The sequence below is a fragment of the Amblyraja radiata genome, chromosome 5, assembly GCF_010909765.2.
Source record: "Amblyraja radiata isolate CabotCenter1 chromosome 5, sAmbRad1.1.pri, whole genome shotgun sequence".
NCBI classification, from domain to species: Eukaryota; Metazoa; Chordata; class Chondrichthyes; order Rajiformes; family Rajidae; genus Amblyraja; species Amblyraja radiata.
The window spans coordinates 73,206,033-73,217,458 of NC_045960.1; the positions used below are offsets into that span (position 1 = coordinate 73,206,033).

Here is an 11,426-nt window from a genome sequence, read left to right on the forward strand (position 1 = left end):
CACAACCTCCCCCCCCCGCGCACATTCCAGAACATTCCCTGCCTCGGGTAACGGCGCGAGCGGGGGCGGGGCGAGGCCCAGTGACGTCAACATACAACGTTCCCGCCACAGACCAACTGTCGACGCCCGTTATTACCCGCCCGCCCGCCCGCTCCCGGCGGCAGATGATTATAATGATGAAGATGAAAAAGCCGTTTCCAGAACATTCTCCACCAATGGGAGGTTTCATGGCAGTCGGGTCACGACCAATGACGTGTACTGTTGTTACGCTACTCCAAGTGGGGTACAAGCAATGAACTGCAGCCCGGCGTTTAACCTCCTTCTTCACCCAGTCACTCACTCGGCCGGTTGTTTGATGAGGAAATTTACCCAGAAACTCCTCCAGGATCCAAGCTGTCGGCGGGGAGGAGAGACCAGCAACAAAATGGAGAAATACTTCAAATCGCCCGTCTGCCATGCCATGGGCTTCAATGAGGAGTGTCGTGATATCCCCGCGATCTACAGTCATGAATTGTGCGAGTGCGGCTACAAACTCTTGGATGGTGAGGTGCGGGAAGGTGTACACCACGCTCCGGGCTGAATCCTCTCTCTCCAAAAGTTCCATCAGGAACCCGGACAGGAACTGGGAAGGCTGCAGATTGTATTTGATCAAATCTTCAACTGTGAACACAATGTTCTTCTCGGCCACTCCAGTGAAGGCCATCTGACCAAGCTTCAGTAACACCTCACGGAGGTTCTCAATCTCACGGCCGTGGTTTTTCAGGATATTGTAAATAAGGTAGTAATATAGTTGTGTGATGGTCTTGGGAACTTGCTGCGGGTCCCGGTGTGTTTGTGTGAAGAAGGGGCCCAATGTCAGGACAAGGATCCAGCAGTAGGAGGGGTTGTAGCTCATGGTGTACAGGATCTCGTTCTCCTTCACATGTTTGAAAACAGCTGCTGCCACCGTCTGATCTTCAAAATACATGGTGAAATATTCCTTCCGTTCCTCACCACCAAATCCCAGGATTTCAGCCCAGACACTGATCTCTGCCTTTTCCAGTAAATGTAACGCAGTGGGGCGGGTGGTCACTATCACTGAACACCCTGGGAGCAGCTTGTGCTGGATTAAACTGTACACAATGTCAGACAGATGGCACAATGGGCTAAGTGTTCGGCTGGCAACCGGAAGGTAGCCGGTTCGAATCCCGCTTGGAGTGCATACTGTCGTTGTGTCCTTGGGCAAGACACTTCACCCACCTTTGCCTGTGTGTGAATGTGTGTGAATGTGTGTGAGTGATTGGTGGTGGTCGGAGGGGCCGTAGGCGCAGATTGGCAGCCACGCTTCCATCAGTCTGCCCCAGGGCAGCTGTGGCTACAGAAGTAGCTTACCACCACCGAGTGTGACTGAGGAGTGAATGAATAATGCGATGTAAAGCGCCTTGAGTATTAGAAAGGCGCTATATAAATCCCATCCATTATTATTATTATTACTTAATATACGTCCCAGCAAATGTCCTCACTAAGTGTAATTTCCCACAGCTGAATTAAAGGTTTATAGATGGTCCATTATCTGGCTGTTCATCTGTAGGTCACTTACAAATATTATTTATACATCACTGTCTTTTACAATTTATCTTCTTCCTCAACTTATTTGCACAACATTTTGAAATGTCGCAGTATTTTCCTTTGGCATAAGTCTTTTTGTTTTTTCCTCTTATCATACACGTTGAACCTTTTATTGCGGGGCTCACTCCCTCAGTTGCACGAGTGAGAAATTTTGAATTGTTCTTGAACTTGCATGTGGACCTCTTGAAGTGATTTGTTTCTTGTCAAATTGGTAACTTGAGATTCCCTTTAGTTAATTTATTCTGAAATCTGATTATATTAATACAATCTCAACAAAACCGTGGAAGTGTATACAAACATTAAAATGAAAGAACAAGATAAATGAGTATATAATTAGTGAAGGCATTGTTTTATAGCAGAAGAAGACACAAAGTGCCTTTGTGAATAACTCAGCACGATCTCCAGAGATGCTGCCTGACCCGCTGAGTTACTCCAACACTCCAACAGTTTTGTAGCACATCTTGAAGCAAATCATAAGCATATTTATGATGGAAATTATAAGTCTGTACAGACAGCACCTGTACAAACAGCACCCGTGGCCAGGATTGAACCCAGGTATCTGGCACTGTGGCAGCAAATCTACTGTTGCATCACTGTGTCACCCTCTAAAAGAATAACTTGTTGTTTATGAACTTAAATTTACTACCATATGAATAATTGCATGTCAGTAAACTGAAAGGCACTGTTCTAAAATCTCAGAGAGACAAATTTTGAACATTGTTAATAGTCCCAATCTAAAAAAAAACAGGATAATCCACTGTTCACAGCTGTCAACCTAGGCCAACTACAAGTGATTACTATTTTCCGTTTCCTTATTAAATTAATTCTCTATCCATCTTACACCTTCTTGATCCACTCAGAGTCTTTTTTCAGCTCCATTTTTTAGCACACCATTCTGTAAATGTCTTGAGACAAATAATTTTAACTTTAACTAAAAGATCTTCTGCATCCTCAGGAGATGGGCTGCACAGTGGCACATCCAGAAGAGCTGCTTCTCACAGCGGTAGAGATGCGGTTTCGATCCTGACTTCGGATGCTGAGTATGTAGAGTTTGCACTTTCTCCTTTTGACCGTGTGGGTTTTCTCCAGGTACTCCAGTTTCTATCCATATCCCAAAGTCCGATGGGTTTGTCGGTTAATTAGCCTCTGTGAATTGCCCTTAGTGTGTGGGGAGAGGAGGCAAAAGTGGGATAACATTGAAGTAGTCTGAGCAGACTTGGTGGGTTGAAAGGTCTGATTTCTTGCTGTACCTTTCAATCAAACTTATACAATGGCATGCACTCTCTTATTAACCCATGCTAGATGATAAATTAATCCGTTATTCTTGGGACATACTCAACTTTGTATTTCCTTTCAGCAGAATTTTTTTACTTTTCAAGGTGGAAGTCAAAAAACAAAATCTGAAAAGGCTAGTGCCTAGGTCAATAATTATCTGTGCCTTGGTCAATAATTATTTTGCTTTAGGTGAGTTTTGGCGAGTTTGCCCTTGACTCATACTAGCAGCATGGTCGACACGAGGTCGTAGGAGATCTTCGTAACTCTCTTTCATGCTCGAGAATGGTCTCCGAGTACTCGAGGCCTCAGCTTGGTCGCGGCGTTTTTTAAAATATGTTAAAAAATGCCCGCGAGTAAAAAAAGGTCGCCATGGAAAAAATTGATACTTTTTTTACTCGTAGGTTAAGTCGTAGTAGGTCGTAGTAGGTTGGCATGTTAGTCATAGGTAATCGAGGGTAGTCGAAGGTAGTCGAAGGTAGTTGTAGATAGTCTTCATCATAGTCAAAGGGAGGTCAAAGGGAGGTCGAAGGAGGTCGTCTTCACTCTCCACTATTCGGTATCCAATTTTCCCGAAGTTAGTCATAGCTAGTCGTAGCTAGTCGAAGCTAGTCTTCAACATAGTCGAAGGAGGTCTTCTACATAGTCGAAGGAGGTCTTCAACATTTCTTTTTTTTAAACTCTTCCAAACTCGCCAATGTCGCCCAAGTGGGACAGCCCCTTAACTGTTAATCTGAGTTTCGCTTTAGTTAATTCATTTATTATGTTATTAATTTTATGAATGGATTAATTAATTCAGACTGAAGAAGGGTCCCGACCTGATACATCACCATCCATGTTCTCCAGGTATGCTGTCTGATCCGTGGAGTTATTCCAGCACTTTGTATCTTTTTTTGTGAACCAAAATCAGCACCTGCAGTTCCTTGATTATGATGTCTGTAGTGCATGCTTCTGGGTGGGAGTGGGTGATGTTGGGTGGTGGGGGGAGGGGGGGTTGACATTATCTAATGTAGATTCTGTGTTATACAGATCATTGGTTTGACATTCATCTTCCTAGGTTGGCTAAATGGATACAAGAACTAATGCTACCAATTGTGCCTAGGTTCTTTAACAGCCATATTCTGTATAACATTGATGTGTTGTTTAAGGATAAAATAGTAAGATTAAACGAGAACTTACCAGTTTGAAGTTTGATCTGTATTTTATGAGGAGTTACGATGAGGGATTACGTGAAGAACCCGCTCAGCGCGCAGGCGCGGCATACTTCCAAGCAGCGGTGTGGAATCACAGATAGACACAGTTATTTGAAGTAAACATAGTAAAGATAAGGAGACATCAATTTATTAGTTTGATCCATATAATGAGGGTGGGAGTGGAGGGCACGTAATCCCTCATCGTAACTCCTCATAAAATACAGATCAAACTTCAAACTGGTAAGTTCTCGTTTAATCTTACTATTTTACTTCGGAGTCACGTGAGTGACTACGTGAAGACTTCAAAGCTCTGTGATTTCAAACCGTGTAACAGTTCATACTTCACTCGCTGCCGAAGTCATTCGAGGGAGGAAGTATGTTATCGTAATCAACCATGAATCTGTTTGTAAAAACAATAATGGTGTTATTAACAACAACAAGACCAATTGCTCCCCCGGGCTTAAATTATATATTTTTTGCAGATTCTTTTTCTGCAAACGATATAGGTTCTGTCAGTGGTTTGTTATAAAAGTTTGGAACGTATACTCCCTAGACCACCCTGCAGTAGCCAGGATGTGGTCCATAGGCTCGTCCATCCTCTTAGTTACTGACGTGGAAGCTGTTCTGGTGGAATAAGATTTTATACACGTTAGTATTTACTCCAGCAACTCCCAGTACCTGCTTGAGCCACTAGAGATAGTTTAGCTCGTCACCCGACCATGAGGTTTCCTGTGGCTGACCCATAAGGCTTTTTCCTCTCCCTCGGTATTCCTTATTGTGTCGATCTCTAAGTGGGTCATGACACATAAAACGTGGTTCAGGTGGGTATGCCCGGAATTTCATGACTGGACCTGATGTTCCTGGTCTGTTCTGTTTGGCCAACCCTTGAATGGGCATGTGACACTTACTGGTGTTATAACCATGTTGTCCCATCGCAGTAGATGGGAGAGCTGGCTCTTTGTGTTGATGTAAGGCCACCAGCATGTCCATCTTCAGGGTAGGCTGTTCCAGGGTGAGTGACCTGGCTGGTGATCATCCCCTAAGGTATGTCAGGATTTCACTGACATCCCAATTTGGGTGTACCTATTTCTGGGGAATGGATTGATATACCTCTCCTGTATCTGATCACCAGTGAGCGGTACCCAAGTTGAGTAGGCTAACAGAACATGTCCTTCATTGTGGTGAAGACCTGCCAGGAGCTCCAGTACAGTTTTTTGTTATAGTTGAATGTGTAATTCCTGTTTTGGAAACAGTGTACCATTTCTTGATGCTCCTCAGGTATGTTCCCTAGGATATGCGACGGAATGCTGTCATCAGGTTGATAGTGCTCCTGATCCAAGCACAGCAATGGTCTTCCCAATTCTGCAATTCTTTTAATGACCATGTCGAGGATCACTGGGGACCATGCTTGTGGACTTGGTCCACTGTAATTTGCGTAGTACCCGACTGATGAAGCCGTAGTACCTATTGAAGAGGTAGAAGGAAAGGAAAACATAGAGATTAGGTTCCCCCCACCCCTCAATACGCGGGAATGTCTCCATTGCCGCTGCCTTGAGATTGGTTTCATGTGACGTAAGTTAGTACGTGGTGATTTAATTGGATATAAGGAATCGATATCTGGTGTCCATATTGCTTAGTGATTTCAGCAAATATTTTTGGTTTAAATGTATGTTTACAGTATTTAGCTCACCTGATAGGTGAGTTACTGATGGTCAAACATGTTTGACGACATACGGTTTCCAATTGTTAATAAATTGTCCCCTAATATCGATGTTCTCCGCCCAAGTGGTTTGGTATATGCCACCACTGATGTTGTTATCTTATAAACGAACATGCACATTTGGTGGATTACTGAGCAAATGCTTCACTAGAATTAAGTAAGTTAATATATAACATGTTTAAGTCAATTCATATTGGCATTAAGTATTACAAGCTCAGTAACACATCAGGACACATAAGATGTTACTCAAAACAGGTGGAAGTGTACAACCATAATCCTTCCTGCCGATAAATTCCATGATAACACTACAGATTAATCCATTTGCCCCCATATTACAGGTATGGAGATAGTTTTGAACACTAGTATCTCAGCTCATAGGAAAGGTACAAAGTTCAGTAGCTGGTAATGCTGCTATATCCCAATTACTTTGCAACGTAGTTGATTGGTGGTTAATGCACCATGACTGATAGTCTTAATGAATACCAGATAACAACGTTGTGGATGGTCAACGTAAATATCTGGATATATATTTTGTGCACCGTTCCCAGAGGCACTGCAATACTGGGTCGATGCGTGGAGTGGACGGAGCAAGCCCCTATTCCATCTCCCTGTTCCAAAATTCAATTTAATATATGGTCCCTAGATAAGGGACGTATCAGATTATTAAACTGATAAGAACAGATACTACACTTGATCTTAGCCAAAAGGCCGAGAAGCGATGCAGCTAAAGCTGTATCCAAGGATAGTTTGTCGTTAATATATAGACATGCCATGACGGAATGTTTCTAAGTGTCAGGACTAGTTGATTCTGGATAACTTTGACTTAAATGCCGCAACGCTCATCATGGTTACTCCATCCAGGTAATTGCGGTATATCCAAAACTTATATGAGAAGGTACTGAATAGTGTGCATCTTCAAGGTCGATGTCTACCATAAAGTATCCTTGGATCCATGGTAGTAGTTACAAATCCCATGAATGGGTATACCTGGTGAAATACTCAAGTGGTTTATCAACGATGGTGCGACATTCACCATCGTGGGAGGGTAGACCACTTGGGGTGCTTGCTGAATTGGTGGCAAGATATTAATTCTATTCCCCTTGTATTTATTTTTTGGTATATAACTACCAAGAGTGATAGCTTCCTAACCAGGCGTGATTCATCCACCCCTTGTTAGTACAACCCTTAACCTTTATGTGATGGTAGGAACCATACTTATCTGTCTTCATTGTTGTTTTCTTCGGTTTCTGGTTCCTTGTTCTTGTAGGGACGATGTTTGTTGGGGGGTGGCACATTTTCCCCTGGGGCCTGCTCTGGGCCGTGGCCTAAAATGCTACAGGTTTGGCATGCAGGCCCCGAGCTTTCACCAGTACCATGAGGAAGACGCCCCTGGTGGACACGTAGAGGTACTGCTGTCTGGTTTAGTGTGGTGCTCATTCCAGACTCTGCCCTCTTGTGCCGAATAGTTTGAACACTTCGTCCAGTTTTTTAGGACTGGTTTGGTAAGTGCCAGGTAGCAGGATCTGTGCTTATGAGGTCGGCGTTCTCATAGTCCTGTTAATTTCATAGATTGAGGGCAGGTTTGTGAGTTCATTTCAGAAGTTATGAGGTATACCGTTGAACAGTAGGGTCAGGTGTTTTGCCATACTACCCTGCCCTTCTGGAATGAGCAGGTGGACATGATAGCCGACGTCAGGGTACCAAATGCATTTTTAAAATATTTAGGTTAAACGCGCTGCTCAATGTATCCCCCAATAATGGCGGGCACTTTGAGTAAATGCAATTTAGGGGAGGCGTGATAAAACCAACGCCTCATGGCTACCTGTCTTGGAGAGGTTTTTTGGAAAAGACAGGTAGTAAGCTGGCCATCAGTTGAGACTGAAAAGCCATCTCGCTAGTGGTGGAGCCACATAGTGGCCACACCCAGCAGCTCTTCCTGATCCTGTACCTCAAGCATACTCCCGATATTGTTCAGCCAGTGACCCCTCTTCATGACCAGCCCAGCCACTGGTCACCCCAAAGCTAACCACACTAAGGAGGAAGCGATGGGCAGTGCCTAGGCACTGTGGAGGGTATGCCTGAACCCTCCAGCGAGACTGCCCCTCACGTAGCGTGTCTCGCAGGAGCTCCTGCTCCAGGAGCCGCTCCAGCGGCTCAGGCGGCTGTCTCTCTCCCTGCGGGTGGAGAGACGTCCCCTCCGACAAGTCGGAAGCCACCGGCAGGATGCCTCTTCGGATGGCTAGACATCCAGCCCGCAGCTCAGGCACTAGCGGGACTGGCTTCGGCGCGGTGTGGGGATAGTGGAACGCCCGGTTAAATGTTCCTACCGCCTTCTTCTGGAGCTTTTGTGCCTTGTAGTAGCGAGAGCGCCCCTCAAGCAGCGCGTCTCGCAGGCACCTGCTCCGAGAGCCGCTCCAGCGGCTCAGGCGGCTCTCTCTCCCCCCGTGCGGGTGGAGAGACGTCCCGTCCCAAATCGGGAACACCTGCCGGATGCCTCATCGGGTGGCTATACATCCAGCCCGCTAGCGGGCTGGGCTCGGCACGGTGTCGGGGAATAGAGGAACACCGGGTCGCTCCTACCGCCTGTTGCTGCCCCCCTTCCCCCCGACGGGAAACGTTCCTCCTCGAACGGGGGACAGTTTTGTTCCAGAGCCTTTTTCTCTGCCTGTAAAACACAAGCAGAAAAAGGGGCTCCCCTGTAAAAGAAACCCGACCTCAGGATACTCACCTGACGGTCCGTTTCTCTGTTGCGGGAGTGCCTAGCTCCCGCTGCCGCTGTTGCACTGCTGGCGTAATGTCGCGCCTGCGCACTGAGCGGGTTCTTCACGTAGTCACTCACGTGACTCCGAAGTAAAATTATAGATTTTACACTAGTTCTATCCTACACACTGGGGGCAATGTACAGAAGCCAATTAACCTACAAACCTGCACGTGTGAGGAAATCGGAGCACTTGGAGAAATACCATGCGGTCACTGGGAGAACGTATTAACTCTGTACAGACAGCACCTATATAGACAACAGCCGTAGTCAGGATTGAACCCAGGTATCTGGCACTGCGAAGCAGCAAATCTACAGCAGCATCACTGTGTCACTCTCTAAAGTGTATAGTATAGTCTTTTTTTTTAAAATTAAACACAGATACAGAGCCAAGGTTTTTTTGTGTACCAATATATTTCTACTTTGCAAACAGCCATACACACTCAGTTCTATTTTGACATTCACAAATAATGAATGATGTGAGCTTATTGTCAAATTATTGAAATCTAAATATAGTCAAATGGGCTCAATTGTCATGTTCCAGCCAAATTGTCCCATAATTGCCATGTATCATACTATAAAGAAGTGTCAAACAATCTGATTTGATTTCCTTCAGTTTACGATTATACAAACAATCTGTATAGAAACAACCCGATTATCTCTAAATACTCAGACTGCTGAATTTTGATTAATGTATGAACAAATTCATCAAGAACTGATATGATTGGATCTATACATAAAATTGGTGATATTCCTTCTTGATGTCATAAACTCTAATTGGAAAGAAGATTATATTGCAGTCAAATTGACTTCAATGATAATTTTCAGCATGAGGAAAGTTACTGTCGGGAGTGTAAACTAGAACATTTGGAGTCATGCATAAGCTCAGATGATGAATTTCCATCCATTTTGCTCAGATCAGAAGTGGAAATTGATTTTATACATGTATTCAAATTATGCCTGGAATGTTATTTGAATCACCATATATCTGTCAATTCAAACTGAATTGTAAAGAATGTTATTTTCCCTATGTTACATAACAGATCAAAATTGACAAGAAAACCTCAGCCCATCAAGTCCTCCCCCAGCTGCTAAATCAGTGCATCACCTTGTACGATACTGTAAATCATGCTGTATATTACACAGTACAGATTCTTCCCATCAATGAAAAATAAAAGTGTTATTAGTGTTTAAAAAATATTGAGAATCTCTCTCCTGTCAATCGCGCCATGAAGACCACGCCCCTTCCCGTGTGAGGGGGGAGGATTATAAAACCCGGAAGTGTGGGTGTGGCCCTGCAAGATTGGGGATGGAGAGGTCATGACTCTGTCTGAGCTGTGATTCAACTGAACACACTGAATGCCTACTGAACCCTTTTTGGCATAATCATTCTCAAACTCCCACAATCAATTTTGTGAAGGTGGGAAGGGTGGGCAATGCCTCTGTTGACCAACAACTAAACTGTACAAGTGCATAGACATAGGATTAACAAACTCATCAGGAAGGCTGGCTCCATCCTGGGGGTGGAGTTGGATTCATGGGAGGTGGTCTTGGAGGGGGGGATGCTCCTCAAACTGTGGAGCATCTTGGATAATACAGCTCATCCCTTCCATGACTGGTCAACCTGAGGAATACCTTCAGCAATAGAATGGTTCTACCATGATGCAGTATAGAATGCCACAGGATATCCTTCTTCCCTGTGGCTATCAAACTGTACACTCCTCGCCCTTCTGTCGTGAGGTAGACTGACTCCCCCCCCAAATCTTTGCACCACCCCAATCCTTTCCACTCTTCACTTTAATTTCATGTTTCATGAATCTTGTGTTTTATAAATGTTGGCAGATCAATTTGCCTCCCGGGATAAATAAAGTTCTATTGTATCATATTGTATCGTATCGTATCATATCGTAGACACCGTGGATGCAGCCACATGTCCAAAACCTCACGAATGGCAATTATAACCTGACTTTAAATTTCTGCAAAGGAAAAAAAGAGTAAAGTGATAGAATATCTAGAATGTAGCTCCTACAATACTCAAGAAACCTATTAGTGTCCCGGACCAAACAAGCCACTTCATTGGGACCTGTTAAAAAATTGTTGTCTCCAAAAGTGTTAAACATGGCTACAGTGTGTGCTTTTATTAAAGCACATGTAAACATTCTTCAATAGTACTTCCTAAAGTCATACCTTTTGTTTGCTTGAAGCACGAGGGTGACAACCATGTCGAAACACTGTCCATGTCCTCTTCACATCATTCGGAGTTGGATATATATTGCCATTCAAGCTATTGATTGTATAGGCATCGGGTATTTTTAAAGTGGAAATTGAAAAATGTCTTAATGCGTAAGGATCTCAAAGGTTACGGGGGGAAGGCAGGAGAATGGGGTTGGGAGCTAAAAATAGATTAGTCATGAATGAATGGTGGAGTAGACTTGATGGGCCAAATAGCCTAATTCTGCTGCCCACGTCTTATGGTCTAAGACAAATTCATGATTGAATGGCGGAGTAGACCTGATGGGCCTAATGGCCTAATTCTACTCCTATCACTTATGACCTTATGACCTTATGAATTGTTAAAAAATCCAATGAATTAATAGATAAAAGCTTCCCTAAGTGTATTGTGAAATTGAATACACAGAAGTGAAATGGATTTCTGCAGATGCTCAACTTGATTCAAGCTTTTAATAAAACACGAATAAACAGAATTGAGTGCCATTGTTCTCTCATATGACGTGAATCACCACTAGAGCATGGCCAATTGTTACTAAGTAGCCATGAACGTGTAACAACGCTGAGAACAACCCATTGTCATTCTACCTTCCAAAATAACATTTTCACAGCAAATCACAAATATAGGCATGGAAGAAAGTTATCT

At 43.9% G+C, this 11,426-nt stretch overlaps 1 non-coding gene across 1 annotated transcript; it reads right to left on the reverse strand.

Annotated features, from left to right (window-relative positions):
* Positions 1-6,321: 6,321 nt before the first annotated feature.
* LOC116973836 lies at positions 6,322-6,513 on the reverse strand. Its single transcript, XR_004412144.1, has one exon. It is a non-coding gene; the product is annotated as a U2 spliceosomal RNA (small nuclear RNA).
* Positions 6,514-11,426: the final 4,913 nt, after the last annotated feature.